At 43.2% G+C, this 13,581-nt stretch overlaps 1 protein-coding gene and 1 long non-coding RNA gene across 2 annotated transcripts in view; one reads left to right on the top strand and one right to left on the bottom strand.

Moving 5' to 3' along the window:
* The window catches only part of LOC105513511, a 109,807-nt gene that overhangs the window by 59,537 nt on the left and 36,689 nt on the right, over positions 1-13,581 (bottom strand). Inside the window, exon 2 of the long non-coding RNA XR_001002038.1 lies at positions 11,642-11,789. This is a non-coding gene — a long non-coding RNA (uncharacterized LOC105513511). The remainder of the gene's footprint in view (positions 1-11,641; positions 11,790-13,581) is intronic.
* Positions 11,302-13,581, top strand: part of LIFR (leukemia inhibitory factor receptor alpha) — a 115,470-nt gene continuing 113,190 nt past the window's right edge. The window contains exon 1 of the mRNA XM_011944392.1: positions 11,302-11,444. The gene's annotated coding sequence lies outside the window, so the exon portion shown is untranslated. The remainder of the gene's footprint in view (positions 11,445-13,581) is intronic.

Raw genomic sequence — 13,581 nt, 5'->3', positions numbered from 1 at the left:
AAAAAAAAAAAAAAAAAAGAAGGAAAGAGACTTGCTGTTAATATTGTTTTATCTTTAAAAACAAATGTTGCATATCAGTTTAACTTTTATAATAAATACTAATTAATTCTGAACATACAGTTTGGATATGATATGAATTGTGTGATGTAAGTGGTTTATGAGCCACTTCCCAATCAGTAAGTCATGGGGATGTACTGGGTTGCCTCTAAACCAAACTTTCCCTATGGGGGTAAAAAAAAAAAAAAGTGTCCTTGAGGGAAAGGTATTGGGCTTGGCAGTGGGACAGGCATGAATTTGGAACCTAGCTCTATCACCTAATGTGCAACTGAGCCTGTTAACCTCTGAGGCTGTTTACTCAATAAAACATGGAAATAATGCCCACTTTCCAGTTAATTTTTAGGATGCAATCAGATATGAAAGAAGCAGCTCTTATTACTATTTTTAAATAGTACGTGCCAGCAATATAGATAATTTGTGCTCGCAGGTAATTGTCTGATAGAGTTGGATATTTGATCCCATCCAAATCTCCTGTTGAATTGTAATCCCTGATGCTGGAGGTAGGGTCTGGTGGGAGGTGTTTGGGTCATGGCTTGGTGCTGTTTTTGTGATAATGAGTTCCTGGCTAGATCTGGTCATTTAAAAGTGTGTGGAACCTTCTCTGTCTCTCTGTCTCTCTCTCTCCTTCTTTCTCTCTCTTTCTCTTTCTCTCTCTCTCTTTCTCTCTATTTCTCTCTCTCTTTCTCTCTCTCTCTCTCTCTCAGTCCTGCTTTCTCTATGTGATATGGCTGCCCCCGTTTCACCTTCTGCCATGAGTAAAAGCTCCCTGAGGCCTCCTGAAGCTGAGCAGATGCTGACACTGTTTTCTGTACAGCCTGCAGAGCCATGGCGAGCCAATTAAACCTCTCTCATAAATTTCCATCACAGGCACATCTTTATAGCAACGCAAGAACAGGCTAATACATTATCCATGGTCTCATTCTGGATCTGCCCCAACATAGCAATTAATATTGATTGATTGATTGATTGATTTCACAAAGACTTGTGAACTCCAAATATCTGAGACAGGTCTCAGTCAATTTAGGAAGTTTATTTTGCTGGAGTTAAGGACGCATACCCATGACACAGCCTCAGGAGGTCCTGACGACAGGTGCCCAAGGTGGTTGGGGCATATCTGGGTTTTATACATTTTAGGGAGATATGAGACATCAATCAATATATGTAACATGTACATTGGTTCTGTCTGGAAAGGCAGGACAACTCCAAGCGAGGAGAGGGATTCCAGGTCACGGGTTGGTAAGAGACAAACGGTTGCAATCTTTTGAATTTCTGATTAGCCTTTCCAAAGGAAACAATCAGCTATGCATTTACCTCCATGAGCAGAGGGATGACTTTGAGTTCTGTCTGTCCTTTGTCCACAGGAAATTTGCTTGTGAGGAAGGTATGTAGCTTGTTTTATCTTAGCAGATATCTTTTTTAGGGATAGAACGAGAGGCGGGTTTGCTCTAAGCCATTCCCAGCTCGGGTTTTTCCTTTGGCTTAGTGATTTGGGGGTCCTAAAATTTATTTTCCTTTCACACACTTAAGTAGCACTTGCTTCTAAATTCTACATGAATAGCAACTCATTTAATTTTCATAAGAATCCTAGGAGGAAGGGGTACTGTGATTATCACCCCCCATTTTACAGATGAGAAAACTTAGGCACAGAGAGGTCAAGCAATTTGCCTAGAATCACAAAGCGAGCAAGTAGTGAAGCAAGGATTCCAGTCTGTGCACTGAACACAGTGCTTGCTCTTGTGGTGCCCTCCTCTATGCAAAACTGGAAATATAGCCCAGTGTCTGTAAAACTGTAAACCAAAAATAAAACTCAACATCTTCCTCACACCCCAGGGCCCTCTAAAATTTAACCTGAAAGACTGTTCAGGCCATGACATGAAGTGGGGGCCAGACATGCCTCATTGTACCCCTCCAGCGTTAACATCAACATAAACCTAAAGTCTGACAAGAAACCTTTGTAGTCTATTCTCTAGAAAGCCTGCTACTTGAAGGCTTCATCAGCATGATAAAACCTTGGTCTCCACAACCCCTTATCATAACCCAGACATTCCTTTCTACTGATAATAATACTGAGAGTAACTCTTTCAACCAATCGCCAGGCAGAATATGCTTAAATTTACCTATGACCTGGAAGCTGCCCCTCTCCCTTTGAGTTGTCTTGCCCTTCCAAATCAAACCAATATAAATCTTACATGCATTGAGTGATGTCTCCTGTCTCCCTAAACTGTATAAAGCAAGCTGTACACCGCCACCTTAGGCACATGTTGTCAAGACCTCCTGGGGCTGTGTCATGGAGTGTCCTTCATCTTGGCAAAATAAACTTTTTCTTTTTGTGTGTGTTGGGGACAGAGTCTTGCTTTGTCGCCCAGGCTGGAGTGCAATGGCGCGATCTCAGCTCACTGCAACCTCTGCCTCCCAGGTTCAAGCGATTCTCCTGCCTCAGCCTCCCAGGTAGCTGAGACTACAGGTGCCCACAACCAGCTAATTTTTGTATTTTTAGTAGAGATGGGGTTTCACTATGTTGGCCAGGCTGGTCTCGAACTCCTGACCTCAGGTGATCCGCCTACCTCAGCCTTCCAAAGTTCTGGGATTACAGGTGTGAGCTACCACGCCCGGCCTTGGCAAAATAAACTTTCTAAATTGATTGAGACTTGTCTGGATACCTTTTGGTCCTTACAGAACAAATGGCTGTCTCTGGGGGAATGTGCTGGATATCCAAGACAGAGATGCTGCCCCTTTCTCCTCTCCACAGGTCTGGGAGTTCAGTAGGACTAGTTAAATTCCTTTTTTCTAGACAGAAACAGTGAAGAAAAGTTCTGCCCCCCTCAGCCTCAGCCACTGCAGAAAATGCTCCACAGGAGCGCCAAATGCCCAAGTTCAGGCTCTGGTTCACCACATTTGCATCTCTGCCACCTCAAGGCAAATAGGAAGTATTAGATTATGCTTGTGTTTGCTGCATTCAATAAACATTTGTTGAGTCTCACTATGGGCTTGGGCCTCATAGAGTCCATGAGATGACAGTGTAAATGACCAGTGGCTGCTCTCCAGTATTGTGGCTGGAGATCATTAGGACATAACCAGAAAAATATAAGCAACAATAGGATAATAGATGCTGTTAAGTGAGTTGAAGGATGTGGTTCATCTGTGGAGTAGACCAGTTCAAAGTTGAGTCTGACCACAGGAATGAATAAGAGAAGAAAACATCCTGGAAGACTTGACCTTCCTGGATAATAAAACCTTTGGATAGTTGTATTCAATTCTGAAGTTTAGTCCCTGGAGGCATTAGAATACTAGGAAGTTTTCTTTCTGAGGGTTTAATTGACCATTATCTTCTTGTGAGCAATGGAGATAATTTTTTCCAAAAAATGCTTCCGGAACCCGTGGACCCTGGGGCAGTCCCTTCTCTGTTTTCCCACATCACCCTTTGTCTGGGCACGTCTCTACCTTTGCTCCTTGCACATGTGTTGTAAGGATCTGCTTCAGCATCTTTCCCTGACCTTGGGTTTGGAAGGAACAGAGTTAAACCAGATCGAACAGGTTTCTGCTGAAAGACTTCTCTGAGCTCATAAGTATTGTGAATATGCAGTTTTTCCAAAACTTATTTGACCACAGATTCTCATTTCAAGAATACCTTTTAAAATAATTCACAATGTGACTGGTGGAAGGTATCTCGGTTACCAGTGGCAAATCCGTACAGGTCTACGGTAACCTCAATTCTTACCTCTTCAGAAGAATTCAGCTGAGGGGCATAAGGCAGGAAAAGAGACCAAGGCAAGTTTCAAAGTAGAAATGGAAGTTTATTAAAAATGCTTTAGAATAGGAAAAAAAGGAAAGAACACGTGGAAGAGATCCAGTGGGTGATTTGGAGAACAAGTGCAGTGTTCAACCTTGACCCTGGGACTTTATAGGCTGCCATCTTGTACCTTTTTCCCTTAGGGTGATTCTTTCTTTAGGGTGGGTGGCCCGCATGCACAGTGCCTGCCTTACCCTTGGGAATTGAGCATGCGCAGTGTGTTTAGGAAGTTGTAGGCATGTACATCTGAGGCTTTCTTCCCCTTCTCCAGTGGTGTGCCCCTGGAAGGTCATACTCCATTTTGTCTCTTAATGCATATTCCCAGGACGTTGCTTTTCCCAGGTGTCTGCATTCAATTAACACTTTAACGTTAACAGCTGTGGATCAGCAGGAGCTTGTCTCTTCCTGAGAGAGTCAGTGTGATAGTTGTCGAACCATCACCTGATATTCCTTGTGGGTGTGGGGAGAAGATCCCTTTCCTGCTCCACTCATGCCTGTCTAACTACCAGTAACAGTAAGACTAGTAATCCAAGGAAAACAGTTTTAGAAGCATTGTGCTAGCTGCAGAGGGAAGTGAAATCATGAGATAAGGCACTTGTCCTTGAAGAACTCAGAATTTAGACAGGAAGATAAAAACCTAAGCAAGGAATTAGAATTTAGCCCACTAGTGCTGGAAAACAGGTATATATAATGGATGTAAGAGAAGAGGAGCATAGAGAAAAAAGGAAAGGTCAGAGACGGCCTCAAAGAGAAGATGATGTAGGGACTGGGGCTTGAACGACTTAATCCACCAGAATAAAGGGAAGGGGCATTCCAGGTAGTGGGTACACATGCGCTAGGGTGTGGAGTTGCGAAACAGCATGGTCAATTATGCAGACTGACACTATTTGTACCTAAGGTATGAAGTACTACTAGGAAATTGTCTGTAAATAAGTCTACATGGAGAAGGAGGAGGGTGTGCCAAGAATTGTGTCTAGATTGTATCTGGTAGGAGACAATGAGAAGTCATTGAACTGTGGAGTAACATCATCAGCTTCCTACTTTAAAGAAAATTGTATAATGGCATTGGAGGACTGATTGGGAGGTTGTGAAACTGGACACAAGTGACTGGTTGATAAACGACTGGAATATTCAGGTGAAAAATGAAGAGTAGCCAAGAAATTGGCAGTGGAGAAGGAAAATGTGAATAAATTGACAGATGATTAAGAGGCAAATTGACTCACACACGGAGAAAGGTGGATAAGGCATGGACGAGGCAAGGATGATGCAGTGGTTTCTAGCTTGGATGGGCATTGGTGTTATCCAGCAGTGAGAACACAGGGGACAGAACAGAGTCAGTCTGGGTAGAAGAGAATAGCTTCAGTTGGGGGTATATTGATTTTTAGGTTCTTATTTAATTTATAGGTAGAGTTACAGGTCTGGAGTTTAGGCTAGAGATACATATTTGGGAGTTGTCAGCCTAAAAATAGTATCTCAAGCCATGGGAGTGGATGAGATCACCCAGCAAAGTGAAAAAGGAAATGCAAAGATGTGAGCCAAATGCAGAACCCTAGAGAACAAATGTCAAGTGAGCTTGGAGGAAGGAGACAGGAGGTCCCAGTGGAAGGATCTGGCAAGGCCTCATGGAAATGTGGTCTGGAAATCAGTACATATGTACCGTTCCTGACCCTATAAGGAGTGCACGAACCCAGGTAAGAGCTATGCCATGGCGGGAACTCAGGGTCCAGGAGAGAAATCCTGAACTGACAGCAGACCCACCTGCACCTGGTATCTCTTTCTCTTCCCATCTTTGCTCCAGTCCTTCAAGTTTGTGTCCTGACTGACTGACCCTTGTTGTAGCCAGTTCAGGCTGCTATAACCAAACACCACAGACTGGATGGCTTAAGCAACAGACATTTTATTTCTCATAGTTCTAGGGGTTGGGAAGGCCAAGATCAAGGTGTCAGCAGATAAGGTGTCTAGGGAGGGCTTGCTTTCTGGTTCATAGACAACAGTATTCTCACTGTGTCCTCATATGGCAGAAAGAGGAAGCAAGCTCTCTCAGGACTCTCTTTAAGGACACTAATCCCATGCATAAAGGCTCCATCTTGTAACCTCATCTAATCCTAAATACCTCACAAAGACCCCACTTCCTACCACCATTACATTAGAGGACAGGGTTTCAACATATGAATTTTGAGCAGAACACAAGCATTCAGTCCGCAACACCCACTGAGGTCAGTGTTACCCCTGTGTGTCCTGTTCTACCTTTGTCCTTGTGTAGTTTACTAGACTAATGTTTGCTTCTAGTATCAACCCAGGGCTGCTGGCCACATTGTTAAAAAGTGGCCCAGCATTCAGCTTCCTCCCCCAGTTTCAGAGAATCAGGTCCAAAATGATCAGGAAAGACATCAGGGCTTGAGTCATCATGCTAGAAGCTGTAACTGAGACCGTGGATGAGACTGTCAAGGTAGAACCTGAAAAAGGAGAGGAGAAGGACAAAGAGAAATTTGAACAATAATCTTCTTTTAGGGGACTAAGAGAGGAAAAGGAGCCAGGAACGGAAGCTGAAAGTAATATTCAGCAAAGAAGTCTGAGAAAGAACCAAGAGAACACAGTGATATGAAAGACAAGGATGGCAACTGTTCAGTGAATGAGGGGAACTAGTAGTGCTGAATGCTAGAGATTGTGGAAGGTGACCTGAGAATAGGCCAGTAGATTTGGCAATGCAGAAGTTACAGACAACTTGCTAAAGAGACATTTCAGTCCTGTGATGCTGGCAGAACCCAAATAGTTAAAACTAAAGGAGGTAAAGACAAAAGGAAAGCTGTGGTAACGAAGAGTCAGATTCTGTAGAGTATTTGAAGACATTTATTCTGAGCCAGATATGTATGACCAATGGCCCATAATACAGCCCTCAGAAGATCCTGAGAATATGTGTCCAAGGTGCTTGGGGTACAGCTTGGTTTTATACATTTTAGGGAAGCATGATGAAACATCAATCAAATACACATAAGATGTACATTTGTTCAGTCTGGAAAGGTGGGACAACTGGAAGCAGGGGGCTTCCAGGTCATAGGTAGATTAGAAGAAGATTTTCTGATTGGCAATTGGTTGAAAGAGTTAAGTTATTGTCTAAAGACTTAGGAATGTCTAGGTTAAGATAAGGGATTGTGGAGACCAAGGTTTTATCATGCAGATGAAGCCCACAGGTAGCAAGCTTCAGAGAGAATAGATTGTAAAAATATTTCTTATCAGACTTCAAGAGTCTGTTCTATCAGTATATTTCTAAAAGGGAGGAAGGTACAATGAGGCATGTCTGACCCTCCCTTCCCATCATGGCCTGAACTAGCTTTTCAGGTTAACTTTGGAATGCCCTTACTGAGAGGATGGGTCCATTCGGATGGTCAGAAGGCTTAGAATTTTATTTTTGGTTTATAGCTATTTCCAGAAGTTTAATGATGAAGGGAAAAGGTTTAATTAATTTGTTAACTAAATGCTTAAGCATCTTTAAAATTTTTGTAAAGTATCTAAAGCTGTCCCCAACACCAAGGAGTCTGTAAACTAATGGAGAAGATAAGTTATAGATTAAAAATTAACTGAAAATGCAAGACATCGAGAGATTATTTGGCACTTTCTATACCAGGCCTGTTTCCACTCCACACTTTTATCCCTCTCTAATTTCATTCACTCTCACAGCTTCAAAGACCACCTGTAACATAGGCCCTATGTACTAATGATGACTCCCAAACTGTGCCTTGGATCCTGACCTTCCCACTGATCTCCAGGTTCTCAAGGTCTATGCTTCAAACTGCACCCTGAGGACTTCCATCTCAACTATTATCATACCTATGGATTCTGTGACTGAGCCAGTGACCCTTTCAGTAATGGTGCCAGAAAGTCCGACTTGGGGTCACTCTATTGAAAATGCATGTCTTAGCTCTAGGACTTTAAGGCAATGGGTTTCTAACTGTTTCCTGGAGAGCTAGGTGCTGCCTTTGGTTTAGGCTATAGATGTCAGAATGGGAAACCCTTGTATTTATAAAACCCTTATCCCTGACTCACTTTCTGTCTTTACTCTTTGTTTTTTCTGTGACTCATTTCTAAGTTATGCTCTTTCTACTGGTAACACAGCTCCTGGGGGAAGCCTGCTCATTCTCTTTCCTGGCCATAGGTCTAAATAATGTTTAGGACCCAGAAGAGGGCATGGAAGAAGGTTATACCCATTTGTCATCTGAGAAATCCATGCACTTTTCTACAAGATAAGAATAATCATAGCTATCTCAAAGAAGGTAAAGTGGATGAAAGGAGATAATGAGTGCAAATTATCTTACGGTTTTAACCAGTATTTATTGAGGTTTCAGTATGCACCAGGTATTGTGCTAGGCATAGACACCTGCCTAAGAGTTCCTTATGGACAAGGAAGTAAATTATTATAGCAAAGTGGGAACAACGCTGCAATAGGAGTACGATACATCCTATGCTAGGCGAAGTGCAGAAAAGGGGCAAGCAGCCCAGTGTTGAGGAATTTAGGGCAGACATCGTGGAGGAGCTGAGAATGAGTAGCAGTTAGCCACTTGAGGGATGTCAGGGGAAGGGGCAAGAGGGGGTGATGTAGGCCTGCAGAGAAAAAGCTCAGTGGGTTGGGAACAGCTATCAGTGATTCACTATGGCTGACACTAGGGATGTTAGGTAGAATGTGGCAGGAGCCATATTGAAAGTGTGCCTTTTGGGAGGCCGAGGCAGGCAGATCACCTAAGGTCAGGCGTTCAAGACAAGCCTGGCCAACAGGGTGAAACCCCATCTCTACAAAAATACAAAAATTAGCCAGGCATGGTGGTGCATGCCTGTAATTCCAGCTACTTGGGAGGCTGAGGTGGGAGAAATGCTTGAACCCGGGAGGGACAGGTTGCAGTGCACCAAGATTGCACCATTGTACTCCAGCCCGGGCAACAGAGCAAGACTCTCTCTATTTAAAAAAAAAAAAAGTGTGCCTTAAAATACAAGGATATTTCTATTTTATCCTGAAGGCAATAAGAAACCAGTCTTAGCCATGGAGTCACTGCCATAGATATGTTTCTTAGAAAAAAAATACATGAATCCTGGATGCAGCTGAGGAAAGTGAGTGAATTTCTAGAGTCTAATAAGTGTTTCTCAACCTTTTTTTTTTTTCATTATCACCTCCTAAGGAGCCTTTTTAGACATTATTTTCCCAAGCAACCCACCAATCCCCGTGAAACTTTAATACCCCAGAAATGCTGTCTATGTCTTTATGCACTGTATGTGCTTTACACACAAAATAAATAACTTTCTTGCTCCATCCACCCCCACTCAACAACAAACTTTCACCTTCTGAGGACTGCTAATATGACTTCCCTCTAGACTAAGCCCATGAAATACTTGTCCGTTCCCTCCCCACCACTGCCATGCTCCGTCTCCAGCTGGTCATCTACCAGCATCCTAGCTGGATTCCCTCTTTGTCACTCTAGCACAGGGGTTCTCAACCTCTGCATTTGGGGCTGGATATTTCTTAGTTAAGCAAGGCTATCCTGTGCATTGTAGGATACTGAGCAGCATCCCTGGCCTCTGCCTTTGGAAGCTAGTAGCACTCCCTCACCCAGTTGTGACAACCAAAAATGTCTTCAGACATTGCCAGTATCCCCTAATTGAGGTCCACTACTTTGGTACTTTAGTCCCTAGTTCGTCTACTCCCACAAGCAATATGTGCAATTACAGTGACTAATTTTTCCTCCCCAGAGAGATAGCACCTCTGGGCTAGAGGGATGCTAGGAAGGAAAAGTCCTTGTCCTTTTGGCATCCTCTCACCCCACGAGCTACTTCTGTGTCTTTTCTTTATGTAACTCTGAACTCTCCAGTTCAGGCCTCCAGGTCCTAAGTTCATAATCTCATTACAACTAATCCTGTTTACAGCCATTCTCTTGGCAGAACAATCTTGTCTGGACCAAGGCTCTTTCCTTACCACCCAGCGTTCTTGTTGCTCCATTGTTCCTGGGGACTGTGGCCTGGCTCAGTATAAGCTTTCATTGATAGGGTTTATCCTGTTTACAGGGAGTCTGCAGAAGGGCCTCATCAAATACTTCCATCCCTTCCTTCAATAAATGGCTCCCTTTGATCTGTGCAAGGCAAAACTTTGTTTATCAGAAGCTGGGCTTCCTCTAGCTGATGATGGGGACATCCTGTCCCAGAAAGGCTCCCCAAAATAACACCTTCTGAATTTCAGAATATTTTCAGGTTCCTCTACTTTGGAAGCATTTTTTTTTTTTTTTTTTTTTTGCATGACATGCAAGCAAAGAAAGGAGCTGATTTTGCATTTTGAAGCCCAAGGTAGCACAAAGTTGAACAGGTCACCGCCAAAAACGAGGAAAGGACAGTGTTGATAATAATATAAACATGTGGAACCAGAACAATATACAAGATTCAGGTGTAATCCTTTTTCATATTGTCAATTTAAAACTAGAAGTTATCTAACAAGGTGAAAAAGAGGTCGTGGGTGTCAGTCATCTATATAACAGGATGGTAGAAGCTAGCTGAATTATGTAGATGAATGGTAAGGGCGATTTTACACTTTCTGAGCCAGGTAAAGTGCTCTGTTTACAGCAGTGGTTCTCAAAGTGTGGTCTCTAGTCCAGCAGCATGACCTGGAAACTTTTTAGAAATGTAAGTTATCAAGCCTCATCCCAGATAGTGAATTGGAAACTCTGGACGTGGGGCCCAAGCGCCTGTAAGCTAACAAGCCCTGTAAGTGATGTGATTCTCATGCATGCTGAAGTTTGAGAACCTCTGAGCTGCCTCAATATTCCTCAAACTTCAGTGTACACAAGAATCACTTAAGAATCTAAAATGCAGATTCCCAGATCCCATCCCTGAAGATGCAGATTCACTTGGTCTAGAGTGGACCCAGGGAAGTTTGCATTGCTAATAAGCATCCCAGGGTGGTATGGGTGCAACTGGTCCATGAGCCAAGCTTCGAGGAACATTTGCCTGCATATAAAGGAGTGGTAGAAATTGTCCATATTGCTCCAGTCTTATTCTAAAGAGGCTCCCTCTGTGGCTAAGAATGAGCCAGTATCTCAATTCATCTTCCCTTCCCAGTCATCTCATGAAGTAGGCTGCTAAGATTACCTATTGTGGCAGGTGGTTCTTTTCAGGATTACTCTAATACTAGAAGGTTAGATTGGCCCCATGGATTCCTTTCACACTGACATCTGAAGCACATTGCTAACTCCTAACCTGGGGTTGGACTCATGCTGCCGGCCTGGAGGCAAAAGCTTTTTATCCCATTACTAGTTCCTCGAACCACAATCCAAGTCACAATTTGGTTTTCCCAAGAGTTTTGTTTTGCACTGCTGATGCATTCCAGTCATTGTTGGGATGCATTTTCCTTCTCCTCTTTCCCTCCAGCCCCTGGGCAATGCCACACATGTATATATAGCCTCCTAGTGTGGACTTACTCGAATCCTAACCCTCTCTCCCAGAACATGTCTCTGCTGCAAGGCACTGGGCCCTTTGCTCTGCAGAACTGCACTTGCAAGACCGCTATCAACTCCTAATCCCAGCTCAGAAAGGGAGCCTCTGCGACTCATTCATCACCCTCCAGGTACAGTATTGCTGGGGTTTGCTTCCTTCCTTCCTGGCTTTGTGTCCCATGTCCCCTGAAATCTAAAGGACCTGTCCCTTTAGATTTCTTTCCACTCTGCTTTAATACCAGTTGTGAGGGGTTTTCGGGGCTCTGACCTTGCCTCTTTGTGCTACAAAAGAGTGTTTCTTGTGTGCTTTCCTGTGATCTGCACTCACCCAGACTTTCTCTAGTCAATCCTTGGCACCCTACAGGGACGGTCCTCCTCAGTCTTCAGGCACTGTAAGGATACCAGCCCTTGTTTAGAGACCCAAAGTAGAAATGGTCACTGTGTACAGTTGTACAGTTTGTGCGCTGGACAGACACCTGAGGAGGAGAGCAAGTGGGTAGGAAAATCCAGCTTGCACTCTGCTCACCAAGATGAGTGAAGCTGCTCTGTGGAAACCTGGAGGAAGGTACATTCTTTTGCTTTTTTTTCACGTTGGATATTGATAGAATCACATATAACTACATTAGATTATCAGCTAAAACCAGATTAGTGTGTTTTATTGTCATGTCATTGCGTATGTGAACATGAAGACTTTCAGAGTGCCTGAAAATATTTTATGAGAAATAGTTAAATAGTTCCCTTTCTATTTTTCATTACTAGACTTTATTTCTTAGAGCAGTTTTAGGTTTACAAAAAACCTGAGCACAAAGTACAGAGAGTTTCATATACCCCTGCCCACCCCATCCACCCCACTCCAAGTCTCCCCTATTATTAACATCTTATGTTAGTGTGATACATTTGTTGCAACTGATGAATCAATATTAATAGATTAGTATGAACTAAAGTTCCTAGTATTCATTACTATGTATACTATGTATACCCTTTGTGTTGTGCATTCTATGGGTTTTGACAAACATGTGATGACATATATGCACCCTTATGGTATCTTACACAGTAGCTTCGCTGCTATTGCTAAAACTCCACTTTGCTCCACTTGTTCATCCTCCTTTTCTTCCCTGCCTTCTCCAGTCCCTAACAACCACTGATCTTTTAACCATCTCCATTGTTTAGAGGAAAGTACACTTTTTTTCTTTGCACAAAGAACTATCTACCAGCCAAAACCACAGGATGCTTCTGCCCAGAGGGACACCGTTTTTAAAAATATGCACAAAGGTTCTATCGCAGCCAGCCAATGCCTTGAATCCAAGCTCTAACCCAAGTCAAGACCTTTCCCTGGATCACGTCCGTGTGTCCTGTCTCTCCTGTTTTCCCTTATCCATCTAGCACATCCTTTTCCTGGTAAACATTTCTATCTTTGTCTGTTTAGGCTGCTATAATGAAAATACCATAGTCCGGGTAGCTTAAACAAAAATCATTTATTTCTCACAGATTGTAGGCTGGGAATTCCAAGATCAAGGCACCAGGCAGAATCAGAGCCTGGTGAGCACCCACTTCCTGGTTCTTAGAGGACTGTTTTCTTATCATGTCTTCACATAGCAAGAGGGACAAGGGAGCTGTCTGGGGTCCCTTTCATAAGGGCACTAATCTCACTCATAAGGCCTCCACCCTCAAACCTAATCCCTTCTCCAAAGCCCCACGTACTAATACCATCACATTAAGCATTAGAATTTTAACATATGAATTTGGGAGAGACATAAACATTCATTCTGTCGCAATTACCTTATGTGCCCCTCTCATCTACCCACCCGTCCATCTCCTTCCTCTTCTCTGATGCATCTTCTATGTCAGCCCTGTCTGAAAGCATTTTCTGCAATGATGAGAATGTTCTACCCCTGTGCGGTCCAATATAATAGCCACTGGCTGCATGTGGCTATTGAGCACTTGAAATGTGTCTCATGTGACAGAACTGAATTTTTAAGTTACATTTCACTTGAATAATTTAAACTTAACTCCATGTGGCAAACAACAATTGTATTAGACAGCATAGGTTTAAGTTTTTACCTATGCCAGATTCCCCATTCTAATAGAATTCATAAACATCCCCCCAGTTTCATAATGGACATCCTCCCCTTCCCCTCCCACTTTTTTTTTTTTTCGGTTTTGAGACAGAGTGTAGCTCTGTCGCCCAGGCTGGAGTGCAGTGGCGCAATCTTGGCTCACTGCAACCTCTGCCTCCCAGGTTCAAGGGATTCTCCTGCCTCAGCCTCC

This window comes from Colobus angolensis, unplaced genomic scaffold, assembly GCF_000951035.1.
Source record: "Colobus angolensis palliatus isolate OR3802 unplaced genomic scaffold, Cang.pa_1.0 Scaffold230, whole genome shotgun sequence".
NCBI classification, from domain to species: Eukaryota; Metazoa; Chordata; class Mammalia; order Primates; family Cercopithecidae; genus Colobus; species Colobus angolensis.
The sequence above is the reverse complement of the archived record's forward strand: the minus strand, read 5'-3'. Positions and strand labels throughout refer to the sequence as shown.